This window comes from Rattus norvegicus, chromosome 10 (genome assembly GCF_021556685.1).
Source record: "Rattus norvegicus strain SHRSP/BbbUtx chromosome 10, alternate assembly SHRSP_T2T, whole genome shotgun sequence".
Classification (NCBI taxonomy): Eukaryota; Metazoa; Chordata; class Mammalia; order Rodentia; family Muridae; genus Rattus; species Rattus norvegicus.
The window spans coordinates 1,771,208-1,785,424 of record NC_141543.1 but is presented as its reverse complement, the minus strand read 5'-3'; positions in this window follow the sequence as shown (position 1 = coordinate 1,785,424).

The following is a 14,217-nucleotide window of genomic DNA, read 5'->3' as shown; positions in this document are numbered from 1 at the left end:
ATTTTGATTCCATTCGTGAACATTTTTCTATATCCCGAAGAGTCCACTTATTACTACTGTGGCCTATTTGGAACTAACTGAATTCACCAAGTTACTGAGATTCGGCTCATCAAATTTTGATAAATCTTTAAAAGTACACATATCACAAGAGCCTGCTACTGGGAACTAACTGAATTCACAAAGAAACAGTGTTTCAGTTCGTTAAAACGTTGCTCTATTTTGAATAACAAGCTTATTACATGCGAATCCTATTGGGAACCTACTGAATTCACCAAGATACTTAGATTCCGTTCCTTAAAATGTTGCTATATATTGAAAAGCACACTCATACAAGCATGTCCCATTGGGAACTCACTGAATTCGCCTAGAAATTTTGATTCCATTAGTGAAAATTTTTTGATATCCCGAACAGTCCACTTATTACTACTGTGGCCTTTGAAACTACTCGAATTCACGAAGTTACTGAGATTCGGCTCACCAAATTTTGATAAATCTTTAAAAGCACACAATTACAAGAGCCTGCTACTGGGAAGTAACTGAATTCACAAAGAAACAGTGTTTCAGTTCGTTAAAACTTTGCTCTATCTTGAATAACAAGCTTATTACATGCGAATCCTATTGGGAACCTACTGAATTCACGATGATACTTAGATTCCGTTTCTTAAAATGTTGCTATATTTGAAAAGCACACTCATACAAGCATGTCCCATTGGGAACTCACTGATTTCGCCTAGAAATTTTGATTCCATTCGTGAAAATTTTTCTATATCCTCAACAGTCCACTTATTACTACTGCGGCATATTGGGAACTAAGTGAATTCACCAAGTTCCTGACATTCGGCTCACCAAATTTTGAGAAATCTTTTAAAGTACACATATTACAAGAGACTGCTACTGGGAACTAAATGAATTCACAAAGAAACAGTGTTTCAGTTCGTTAAAACTTTGCTCTGTCTTGAAAAAGGAGCTTATTACTTGCGAATCGTATTGGGACCTATTGAATTCACCATGATACTTAGATTCCGTTCCTTAATATGTTGCTCTGTATTGAAAAGCACACTCATAGAAGCATGTCCCATTGGGAACTCCCTGAATTCGCCTAGAAATTTTGATTCCATTCGTGAAAATTTTTCTATATCCCCAACAGTCCACTTATTAATACTGCGGCCTATTGGGAACTAAGGGAATTCACCAAGTTCCTGACATTCGGCTCACCAAATTTTGATAAATCTTTAAAAGTACACATATTACAAGAGCCTGCTACTGGGAACTAACTTAATTCACAAAGAAACATGTTTCAGTTCGTTAAAACGTTGCTCTGTCTTGAATAACAAGCTTATTACATGTGAATCCTATTGGGAACATAATGAATTCACCATGATACTTAGATTCCGTTCGTGAAACTTTTGCTATATATTGAAAAGCACACTCATACAAGCATGTCCCATTGGGAACTCACTGAATTCGCATAGAAATTGTCATTCCATTCGTGAAAATTTTTGATATCCAGAAGAGTCCACTTATTACTACTGCGGCCTATTGGAAACTAAGTGAATTCAACAAGTTACTGAGATTCGGCTCACCAAATTTTGATAAATCTTTAAAAGTACACATATTACAAGAGCCTGCTACTCGGAACTAACTTAATTCACAACGAAACAATGTTTCAATTCGTTAAAACATTGCTCTATCTTGAATAACAGGCTTATTACTTGCGAATCCTATTGGGACCTATTGAATTCACAATGATACTTAGATTCCGTTCCTTAAAATGTTGCTATATATTGAAAAGCACACTCATACAAGCATGTCCCATTGTGAACCCACTGAATGTGCCTAGAAATTTTGATTCCATTCCTGAAAATTTTTCTATATCCCGAACAGTCCACTTATTACTACTGAGCCCTATTGGGATGAAACTTAATTCACCAAGTATCTGAGATTCGGCTCAACAAAATTTTTATAAATCTTTAAAAGCACAAAATTACAAGAGCCTGGTACTTGGATCCAACTGAATTCACAAAGAAACAGTGTTTCAGTTCGTTAAAACGTTGCTCTATCTTGAATAACAAGCTTATTACATGCGAATCCTATTGGAACCTACTGAATTCACAATGATACTTAGATTCCGTTCCTTAAAATGTTGCTACATATTGAAAAGCACACTCATACAAGCATGTCCGATTGGGAACTTACTGAATTCGCCTAGAAATTTTGATTCCATTCGTGAAAATTTTTCTATATTCCGAACAGTCCACTTATTACTACTGCGGCCTATTGGGAATTACCCGAATTCACGAAGTTACTGAGATTCGGCTCATCAAATTTTGATAAATCTTAAAAGCACACAATTACAGGAGCCTGCTACTGGGAACTAACTGAATTCACAAAGAAACAGTGTTTCAGTTCGTTAAAACTTTGCTCTATCTTGAATAACAAGCTTATTACATGTGAATCCTAATGGGAACCTACTGAATTCACCATTATACTTAGATTCCGTTCCTTAAAATGTTGCTATATATTGAAAAGCACACTCATAGAAGCATGTCCCATTGGGAACTCATTGAATTCGCCTAGAAATTTTGATTTCATTCGTGAAAATTTTTCTATATCCCCAACAGTCCACTTATTACTACTGCGGCCTATTGGGAACTAAGTGAATTCACAAAGTTACTGAGATTCATCTCACGAAATTTTGATAAATCTTTAAAAGTACAAATATTACAAGAGCCTGCTACTGGGAACTAACTAAATTCACAAAGAAACAGTGTTTGAGTTCGTTAAAAATTTGCTCTATCTTGAATAACAAGCTTATTACTTGCGAATCCTATTGGGACCTATTGAATTCACCATGATACTTAGATTCCGTTAATTAAAATGTTCCTATATATTGAAAAGCACACTCATACAAGCATGTCACTTTGGGAACTCACTGAATTCGCCTAGAAATTTTGATTCCATTCCTGAAAATTTTTCTATATCCCGAACAGTCCACTTATTACTACTGACCCTATTGGGATGAAACTGAATTCACCAAGTATCTGAGATTCGGCTCAACAAATTTTGATAAATATTTAAAGTATACATATTACAAGAGCCTGCTACTGGGAACTAACTGAATTCACAAAGAAACAGTGTTTCAGTTCGTTAAAACTTTGCTCTATCTTGATTAACAAGTTCATTACATACGAATCCTATTCGGAACCTACTGAATTCGCCATGATACTTAGATTCCGTTCCTTAAAATGTTGCTATATATTGAAAAGCACACTCATACAAGCATGTCCCTTTGGAAACTCATTGAATTCGCCTAGAAATTTTGATTCCATTCTGAAAATTTTTCGATATCCCGATCAGTCCACTTATTACTACTGTGGCCTATTTGAAACTAATCGAATTCACGAAGTTACAGAGATTCGGCTCACCAAATTTTGATAAATCTTTAAAAGCACACAATTACAAGAGCCTGATACTGGGAACTAACTGAATTCACAAAGAAACAGTGTTTCAGTTCGTTAAAACGTTGCTCTATTTTGAATAACAAGCTTATTACATGCGAATCCTATTGGGAACCTACTGAATTCACCAAGATACTTAGATTCCGTTCCTTAAAATGTTGCTATATATTGAAAAGCACACTCATACAAGCATGTCCCATTGGGAACTCACTGAATTCGCCTAGAAATTTTGATTCCATTAGTGAAAATTTTTTGATATCCCGAACAGTCCACTTATTACTACTGTGGCCTTTGAAACTACTCGAATTCACGAAGTTACTGAGATTCGGCTCACCAAATTTTGATAAATCTTTAAAAGCACACAATTACAAGAGCCTGCTACTGGGAACTAACTGAATTCACAAAGAAACAGTGTTTCAGTTCGTTAAAACTTTGCTCTATCTTGAATAACAAGCTTATTACATGCGAATCCTATTGGGAACCTACTGAATTCACGATGATACTTAGATTCCGTTTCTTAAAATGTTGCTATATTTGAAAAGCACACTCATACAAGCATGTCCCATTGGGAACTCACTGATTTCGCCTAGAAATTTTGATTCCATTCGTGAAAATTTTTCTATATCCTCAACAGTCCACTTATTACTACTGCGGCATATTGGGAACTAAGTGAATTCACCAAGTTCCTGACATTCGGCTCACCAAATTTTGAGAAATCTTTTAAAGTACACATATTACAAGAGACTGCTACTGGGAACTAAATGAATTCACAAAGAAACAGTGTTTCAGTTCGTTAAAACTTTGCTCTGTCTTGAAAAAGGAGCTTATTACTTGCGAATCGTATTGGGACCTATTGAATTCACCATGATACTTAGATTCCGTTCCTTAATATGTTGCTCTGTATTGAAAAGCACACTCATAGAAGCATGTCCCATTGGGAACTCCCTGAATTCGCCTAGAAATTTTGATTCCATTCGTCAAAATTTTTCTATATCCCCAACAGTCCACTTATTAATTCTGCGGCCTATTGGGAACTAAGGGAATTCACCAAGTTCCTGACATTCGGCTCACCAAATTTTGATAAATCTTTAAAAGTACACATATTACAAGAGCCTGCTACTGGGAACTAACTTAATTCACAAAGAAACATGTTTCAGTTCGTTAAAACGTTGCTCTGTCTTGAATAACAAGCTTATTACATGTGAATCCTATTGGGAACATAATGAATTCACCATGATACTTAGATTCCGTTCGTGAAACTTTTGCTATATATTGAAAAGCACACTCATACAAGCATGTCCCATTGGGAACTCACTGAATTCGCCTAGAAATTTTGATTCCATTCGTGAAAATTTTTCTATATCCCGAACAGTCCATTTATTCCTACTGCGGCTTACTGGGATCTAATAGCATTCACAAAGTTACTGAGATTCGGCTCACCAAATTTTGATAAATCTTTAAAAGTACACATATTATAAGAGCCTGCTACTGGGAACTAACTGAATTCACAAAGAAACAGTGTTTCAGTTCGTTAAAACGTTGCTCTGTCTTGAATAACAAGCTTATTACTTGCGAATCGTATTGGGAACTATTGAATTCACCGTGATACTTCGATTCCGTTCCTTAAAATATTGCTATATATTGAAAAGCACACTCATAGAAGCATGTGCCATTGGGAACTCACTGAATTCGCCTAGAAATTTTAATTCCATTCGTGAAAATTTTTCTATATCCCCAACAGTCCACTTATTAATACTGCGGCCTATTGGGAACTAAGGGAATTCACCAAGTTCCTGACATTCGGCTCACCAAATTTTGATAAATCTTTAAAAGTACACATATTACAAGAGCCTGCTACTGGGAACTAACTTAATTCACAAAGAAACATGTTTCAGTTCGTTAAAACGTTGCTCTGTCTTGAATAACAAGCTTATTACATGTGAATCCTATTGGGAACATAATGAATTCACCATGATACTTAGATTCCGTTCGTGAAACTTTTGCTATATATTGAAAAGCACACTCATACAAGCATGTCCCATTGGGAACTCACTGAATTCGCCTAGAAATTTTGATTCCATTCGTGAAAATTTTTCTATATCCCGAACAGTCCATTTATTCCTACTGCGGCTTACTGGGATCTAATAGCATTCACAAAGTTACTGAGATTCGGCTCACCAAATTTTGATAAATCTTTAAAAGTACACATATTATAAGAGCCTGCTACTGGGAACTAACTGAATTCACAAAGAAACAGTGTTTCAGTTCGTTAAAACGTTGCTCAATCTTGAATAACAATCATATTACATGCAAATCCTATTGGGAACCTAGTGAATTCACCATGATACTTAGATTCCGTTCCTTAAAATGTTGCTCTATTTTGAAAAGCACACTCATACAAGCATGTCCCATTGGGAACACACCAAATTCGCCTAGAAATTTTGATTCCATTCGTGAACATTTTTCTATATCCCGAAGAGTCCACTTATTACTACTGTGGCTTATTTGGAACTAACTGAATTCACCAAGTTACTGAGATTCGGCTCATCAAATTTTGATAAATCTTTAAAAGTACACATATCACAAGAGCCTGCTACTGGGAACTAACTGAATTCACAAAGAAACAGTGTTTCAGTTCGTTAAAACGTTGCTCTATTTTGAATGACAAGCTTATTACATGCGAATCCTATTTGGAACCTACTGAATTAACCAAGATACTTAGATTCCTTCCTTAAAGTGTTGCTATGTATTGAATAGCACACTCATACAAGCATGTCCCATTGGGAACTCACTGAAGTCGCCTTGAAATTTTGATTCCATTCGTGAAAGTTTTTCTATATCCCGAAGAGTCCACTTATTAATACTGTGGAGTATTGGGAACTAACCGAATTCATCAAGTTACTGAGATTCATCTCACAAAATTTTGATAAATCTTTAAAAGTACACATATTACAAGAGCCTGCAACTGGGAACTAACTGAATTCACAAAGAAAGAGTGTTTCCGTTCGCTAAAACGTTGCTCTATCTTGAATAACAAGCTTATTACATGCGAATCCTATTGGGAACCTACTGAATTCATCATGATACCTAGATTCCGTTCCTAAAATGTTGCTATATATTGAAAAGCACACTTATACAATCATGTCCCATTGGGAACTCACTGAATTCGCCTAGAAATTTTGATTCCATTCGTGAAAATTTTGCGATATCCCGAACAGTCCACTTTTTACTACTGCGGCCTATTGGGAACTAACCGAATTCACCAAGTTACTGAGATTCGGCTCACCAAATTTTGATAAATCTTTAAAAGTACACTTATTACAATAGCCTGCTACTGGGAACTAAACGAATTCACAAAGAAAGAGTGTTTCAGTTCGTTAAAACGTTGCTCTATCTTGAAAAACAATGTTATTACATGCGAATCCTATTGGGAACCTACTGAATTCACCATGATTTTTAGATTCCATTCCTTAAAATATTTCTATATATTGGAAACCACACTCAAACAAACAAGTCCCATTGGGAACTCACAGAACTCGCCTAGAAATTTGGTTCCATTCGTGAAAATTTTTCTATATCAGGAACAGTCCACTTATTACTTCTGTGGCCTATTGGGAACTAACCGAATTCAACAAGTTACTGAGATTCGACTCACCAAATTTTGATAAATCTTTAAAAGTACACATATTACAAGAGCCTGCTCCTGGAAACTAATTGAATTCACAAACAAAAAGGGTTTAAGTTCGTTAAAACGTTGCTCTATCTAGAATAACAAGCTTATTACATGCGAATCCTATTGGAGATCTACTGAATTCACCGTGTTACTTTGATTCCGTTCCTTAAAATGTTGCTATATATTGAAAAGCAAACTCATACAAGCATGTCCCATGGGAACTCACTGAAGTTGCCTAGAAATTTTTGTTCCATTCGTGAAAATTTTTCTATATCCCGAACTATCCACTTATTACTACTGCGACCTTTGGGAACTAACAAAATTCACCAAGTTACTGAGACTCGGCTCAGGAAATTTTGATAAATCTTCAAAAGGACACATATCACAAGAGCCTGCTACTGGGAACTCACTGAATTCACAAAGAAACAGTGTTTCAGTTTGTTAAAACGTGGCTCTATCTTGAACAACAAGCTTATTACATGCTAATACTATTGGGAACCTACTGAATTCACCATGATACTTAGAATCTGTTCCTAAAATTTTGCTATATATTGAAAAGCACACTCATTCAATCATGTCCCATTGGGAACTCACTGAATTCGCCGAGAAATTTTGATTCCATTCGGGAAAATTTTTCGATATCCCGAACACTCCACTTATTACTACTGCGGCCTATTGGGAACTAACCGAATGCACCAATTTACTGAATTCGGCTCATCAAATTTTGATAAATCTTTAAAAGGACACATATCACAAGGGCCTGCTACTGGGAACTCACTGAATTCACAAAGAAACAGTGTTTCAGTTCGTTAAAACGTTGCTCTATCTTGAACAACATGCTTATTACATGCGAATCCTATTGGGAACCTACTGAATTCACCATGATATTTAGATTCCGTTCCCTAAAATATTGCTATATATTGAAATGCACACTCATACAAGCACATCATATTGGGAACTCACTGAATTCGCCTAGAAATTTTGATTCCATTCGTGAAAATTTTTCTATATCCCGAAGAGTCCACTTATTACTACTACGCTCTATTGGGGACTAACCGAATTCACCAACTTACTGAGATTAGGCTCACCAAATTTTGATAATTCTTTAAAAGTACACATATTAAAATATCCTGCTACTGGGAACTCACTGAATTCACAAAGAAACGGTATTTCAGTTCGTTAAAACGTTGCTCTATCTTGAACAACTTGCTTATTACATGCGAATCCTATTGGGAACCTACTGAATTCACCACGATACTTAGATTCCTTTCCTTCAAATGTTGCTATATACTGAATAGCACACTCATACAAGCATGTTCCATTGGGAACTCACTGAATTCGCCTAGTAATTTTGATTCCATTCGTGAAAATTTTTCGATATCCCGAACAGTCCACTTATTACTACTACGGCCTATTGGGAACTAAACGAAATCAACAAGTTACTGAGATTCGACTCACCAAATTTTGATAAATCTTTAAAAGTACACATATTACAAGTGCCTGCTCCTGGGAACTAACTGAATTCAGAAAGAAAAAGTGTCTCAGTTCGTTAAGACGTTGCTCTATCTTGAATAACATGCTTATTACATGCGAATCCTATTGGAGATCTACTGAATTCACCGTGTTACTTAGATTCCGTTCCTTAAAATGTTGCTATATATTGAAAAGCAAACTCATACAAGCATGTCCCATGGGAAATCACTGAAGTTGCCTAGAAATTTTCGTTCCATTCGTGAAAATTTTTCTATATCCCGAACTGTCCACTTCTTACTACTGCGGCCTATTGGGAACTAACCGAATTCACCAAGTTACTGAGATTCGGCTCAGGAAATTTTGATAAATCTTTAAAAGGACACATATCACAAAAGCCTGCTACTGGGAACTAATTAAATTCACAAAGAAACAGTGTTTCAGTTCGTTAAAACGTAGCTCTATCTAGAATAACAAGCTTATTACATGCGAATCCTATTGGGAACCTACTGAATTAACCATGATACTTAGATTCCGTTTCTTAAAATGTTGCTATATACGGAAAAGCACACTCATACAAGCATGTCCCATTGGGAACTCAATGAATTCGCTAGAAATTTTGATTCCATTCGTTAAAATTTTCTATACCCCGAACAGTCCACTTATTACTCCTGCGGCCTATTTGGAACTAACCGAATTCACCATGTTACTCAGGTTCGGCTCACCAAATTTTGATAACTCTTTAAAAATACACATATTACAAGAGCCTGCTACTAACAACTAACTGAATTCACAAAGAAACAGTGTTTCAGTTCGTTAAAACGTTGCTCTATCTTGAACAACAGTTTTATTACATGCGAATACTATTGGGAAGTTACTGAATTCACCATTATACTTAGATTCCGTTCCTAAAATGTTGCTATATATTGAAAAGCACACTCATACAATCATGTCCCATTAGGAACTCATTGAATTCGCCTAGAAATTTTGATTCCAATCGTGACAATTTTTCGATATCCCGAACAGTCCACTTATTACTACTGTGGCCTATTGGGAATTAACCAAATGCACGAATTTACTGAGATTCGGCTCATCAAATTTTGATAAATCTTTAAAAGGACAAATATCACAAGAGCCTGCTACTGGGAACTCACTGAATTTACAAAGAAACAGTGTTTCAGTTCGTTAAAACGTTGCTCTATCTAGAACAACAAGCTTATTACAATCGAATCCTATTGTTTACCGACTGAATCCACCAAGATACTTATATTCCGTTCCTTAAAATGTTGCTATATATTGAAAAGCACACTCATGCAAGCATGTCCCTTTGGGAACTCACTGAATTCTCCTAGAAATTTTGATGCCATTCGTGATAATTTTTCTATATCTCGAACAGTCCACTTATTACTACTGCGGGCTATTGGGAACTAATCGAATTCTCAAAGTTACTGAGATTCGGCTCACCAAATTTTGATAAATCGTTAAAGGACACATATTACAAGACCAGGCTTCTGGGAGCTAACAGAATTCACAAAGAAACATGGTTTTGGTTCGTTAAAACGATGCTCTATCTTGAATAACAAGCTTATTACATGCGAATCCTATTGGGAACCTACTGAATTCACCATGATACTTAGATTCCGTTCCTTAAAATGTTGCTCTATATTGAAAAGCACACTCATACAAGCATGTCCCATTGGGAACTGACTGATTTCGCTATGAAATTTTGATTCATTCGTGAAAATTTTTCTAGACCCCGAACAGTCCAATTATTACTACTGCGGCCTAATTGGAACTAACCGATTTCACCATGTTACTGAGATTCTACTCACCAAATTTTGATAAATCTTTAAAAGTACTCATATTACAAGGGCCTGCTTCTAGGAACTAACTGAATTCACAAAGAAACAGTGTTTCAGTTCGTTAAAACGTTGCTCTATCTTCAATAACAAGCTTATTACATGCGAATCATATTGGGAACCTTCTGAATTCAATATGATACTTAGATTCCGTTCCTTAAAATGTTGCTCTATATTGAAAAGCACACTCATACAAGCATGTCCCATTGGGAACACACCGAATTCGCCTAGAAATTTTGATTCCATTCGTGAACATTTTTCTATATCAGGAAGAGTCCACTTATTACTACTGCGGCCTATTGGGAACTAACTGAATTCACCAAGTTACTGAGATTCGGTTCACCAAATTTTGATAAATCTTTAAAAGTACACATATTACAAGAGCCTTCTACTGGGAACTAACTGAATTCACAAATAAACAGTGTTTCAGTTCGTTAAAACGTTGCTCTATCTTGAATAACAAGCTTATTACATGCGAATCCTATTGGAGATCTACTGAATTCACCGTGTTACTTAGATTCCGTTCCTTAAAATGTTGCTATATATTGAAAACCAAACTTATACAAGCATGTCCCATGGGAACTAACTGAATTTGCCTAGAAATTTTCGTTCCATTCGTGAAAATTTTTCTATATCCGAACAGTCCACTTATTACTACTGCGGCCTATTGGGAACTAACCGAATTCACCAAGTTACTGAGAAACGCCTCAGGAATTGATATATATTTAGAAGTACACATGTTACAAGAGCCTGCTACTGGGAATTAAATGAATTCACAAAGTGTTTCAGTTCGTTAAAACGTTGCTCTATCTTGAAAAACAATGTTATTACATGGGAATCCTATTGGGAACCTACTGAATTCATCATGAGTCTTAGATTCCGTTCCTTAAAATCTTGCTATATATTGAAAAGCACACTCAAACAAACAAGTCCCATTGGGAACTCACTGAAATCGCCTAGATTCTGATTCCAATCGTTAAAATTTTTCTATATCCCGAAAAGTCCACTTATTACTACTGCGGCCTATTGGGAACTAACCGAATTCACCAATTTACTGAGATTCGGCTCATCAAATTTTGATGAATCTTTAAAAGTACACATATCAAAAGAGCCTGCTACTGGGAACTCACTGAATTCGCAAAGAAACAGTGTTTCAGTTCGTTAAAATGTTGCTCTATCTTGAACAACAAGCTTATTACATGCGAATCCTATTGGGAACCTACTAAATTCACAAGGATACTTAGATTCCGTTCCTAAAAATGTTGCTATATATTGAAAAGCACACTCATACAAGCATGTCCCATTGGGAACTCACTGAATTAGCCCAGAAATTTTGATTCCATTCGTGATAATTTTTCTATATCCCCAACAGTGCACTTATTACTACTGCGGCCTATTGGGAACTAACCGAATTCACCAAGTTACTGAGATTCGGCTGACCAAATTTTGATAAATCTTTAAAAGTACTCACATTACAAGGGCATGCTACTAGGAACTAACTGAATTAACAAAGAAACAGTGTTTCAGTTCGTTAAAACGTTGCTCTATCTTGAATAACAAGCTTATTACATGCGAATACTACTGGGAACCTACTGAATTCACCATGATACTTAGATTCCGTACCTTCAAATGTTGCTATATACGGAAGAGCACACTCATACAAGCATATCCCATAGGGAATTCACTGAATTCGCCTAGAAATTTTGATTCCATTCGTGCTAATTTTTCGATATCCCAAACAGTCCACTTATTACTACTGCGGACTTTTGGGAACTAACCGAATTCACCATGTTACTGAGATTCGGCTCACCAAATTTTGATAAATCTTTAAATGTACACATATTACAAGAGCCTGCTACTGGGAACCTACTGAATTCACAAAGAAACAGTGTTTCAGTTCGTTAAAACGTTGCTCTATCTTGAACAACATGCTTATTACATGCGAATCCTATTGGAAACCTACTGAATTCACCATGATACTTAGATTCCGTTCCTTAAAATATTGCTATATATTGAAATGCACACTCATACAAGCACATCATATTGGGAACTCACTGAATTCGCCTAGAAATTTTGATTCCATTCGTGCAAATTTTTCTATATCCCGAACAGTCCACTTACTACTACTGCGGCCTATTGGGAGCTAACTGAATTCACCAAGTTACTGAGGTTCGGCTCACCAAATTTTGATAATTCTTTAAAACTATACATATTACAAGAGCCTGCTACTGGGAACTAACTGAATTCACAAAGAAACAGGGTTTCAGTTCGTTAAGACGTTGCTCTATCTTGAATAACATGCTTATTACCCGCGAATCCTATTGGAGATCTACTGAATTCACCGTGTTAATTAGATTCCGTTCCTTAAAATGTTGCTATATATTGAAGGCAAACTCATACAAGCATGTCACATGGGATCTCACTGAAGTTGCCTAGAAATTTTCGTTCCATTCGTGAAAATTTTTCTATATCCTGAAGAGTCCACTTATTACTACTGCGGCCTATTGGGAACTAACCGAATTCACCAAGTTACTGAGATTCGGCTCAGGAAATTTTGATACATATTTAGAAGTACACATATTACAAGACCCTGCTACTGGGAATTAAATGAATTCACAAAGAAACAGTGTTTCAGTTCGTTAAAACGTTGCTCTATCTTGAAACATAATGTTACTACATGCGAATACTATTGGCAACCTACTGAATAAATCATGAGTCTTAGATTCCATTCCTTAAAATGTTGCTATATATTGAAAAGCACACTCTAACAAACAAGTCCCATTGGGAACTCACTGAAATCGCCTAGAAATTTTGATTCCATTCGTTAATATTTTTCTATATCTGGAACAGTCCACTTATTACTTCTTTGGCCTATTGGGAACTAACCGAATTCAACAAGTTACTGAGATTCGGCTCACCAAATTTTGATAAATCTTTAAAAGTACACATATTGCAGGAGCCTGCTACTGGGAACTAATTGATTTCACAAAGAAACAGGGTTTCAGTTTGTTAAAACGTTGCTCTATCTAGAATAACAAGCTTATTACATGGGAATTCTATTGGAAACCTACTGAATTCACCATGATACTTAGATTCCGTTCCTTAAAATGTTGTTATATACGGAAAAGCACACTCATACAAGCATGTCCCATTGGGAACTCAATGAATTCGCCTAGAAATTTTTATTCCATTAGTTAAAATTTTTCTATACCCCGAAGACTCCACTTATTACTACTGCGGCCTATTGGGAACTAACCGAATTCACCAATTTACTGAGATTCGGCTCACCAAATTTTGATAAATCTTTAAAAGTACACATATCCCAAGAGCCTGCTACTGGGAACATACTGAATTCACAAAGAAACAGTGTTTCAGTTCGTTATAACGTTACTCTATCTTGAACAACAAGCTTATTTCATGCGAATCCTATTGGGAACCTACTAAATTCACAAGGACACTTTGATTCCGTTCCTTAAAATGTTGCTATATATTGAAAAGCACATTCATACAAGCATATCCCATTGGAAACTCACTGAATTCGCCTAAAAATTTTGGTTCCATTCGTGATAATTTTTCTATATCCCCAACAGTCCACTTATTAGTACTGCGGCCTATGGTGAAATAACCGAATTCACCAAGTTACTGAGATTCGGCTAACCAAATTTTGATAAATCTTTAAAAGTACTCATATTACAAGGGAATGCTACTAGGAACTAACTGAATTCACAAAGAAACAGTGTTTCAGTTCGTTAAAACG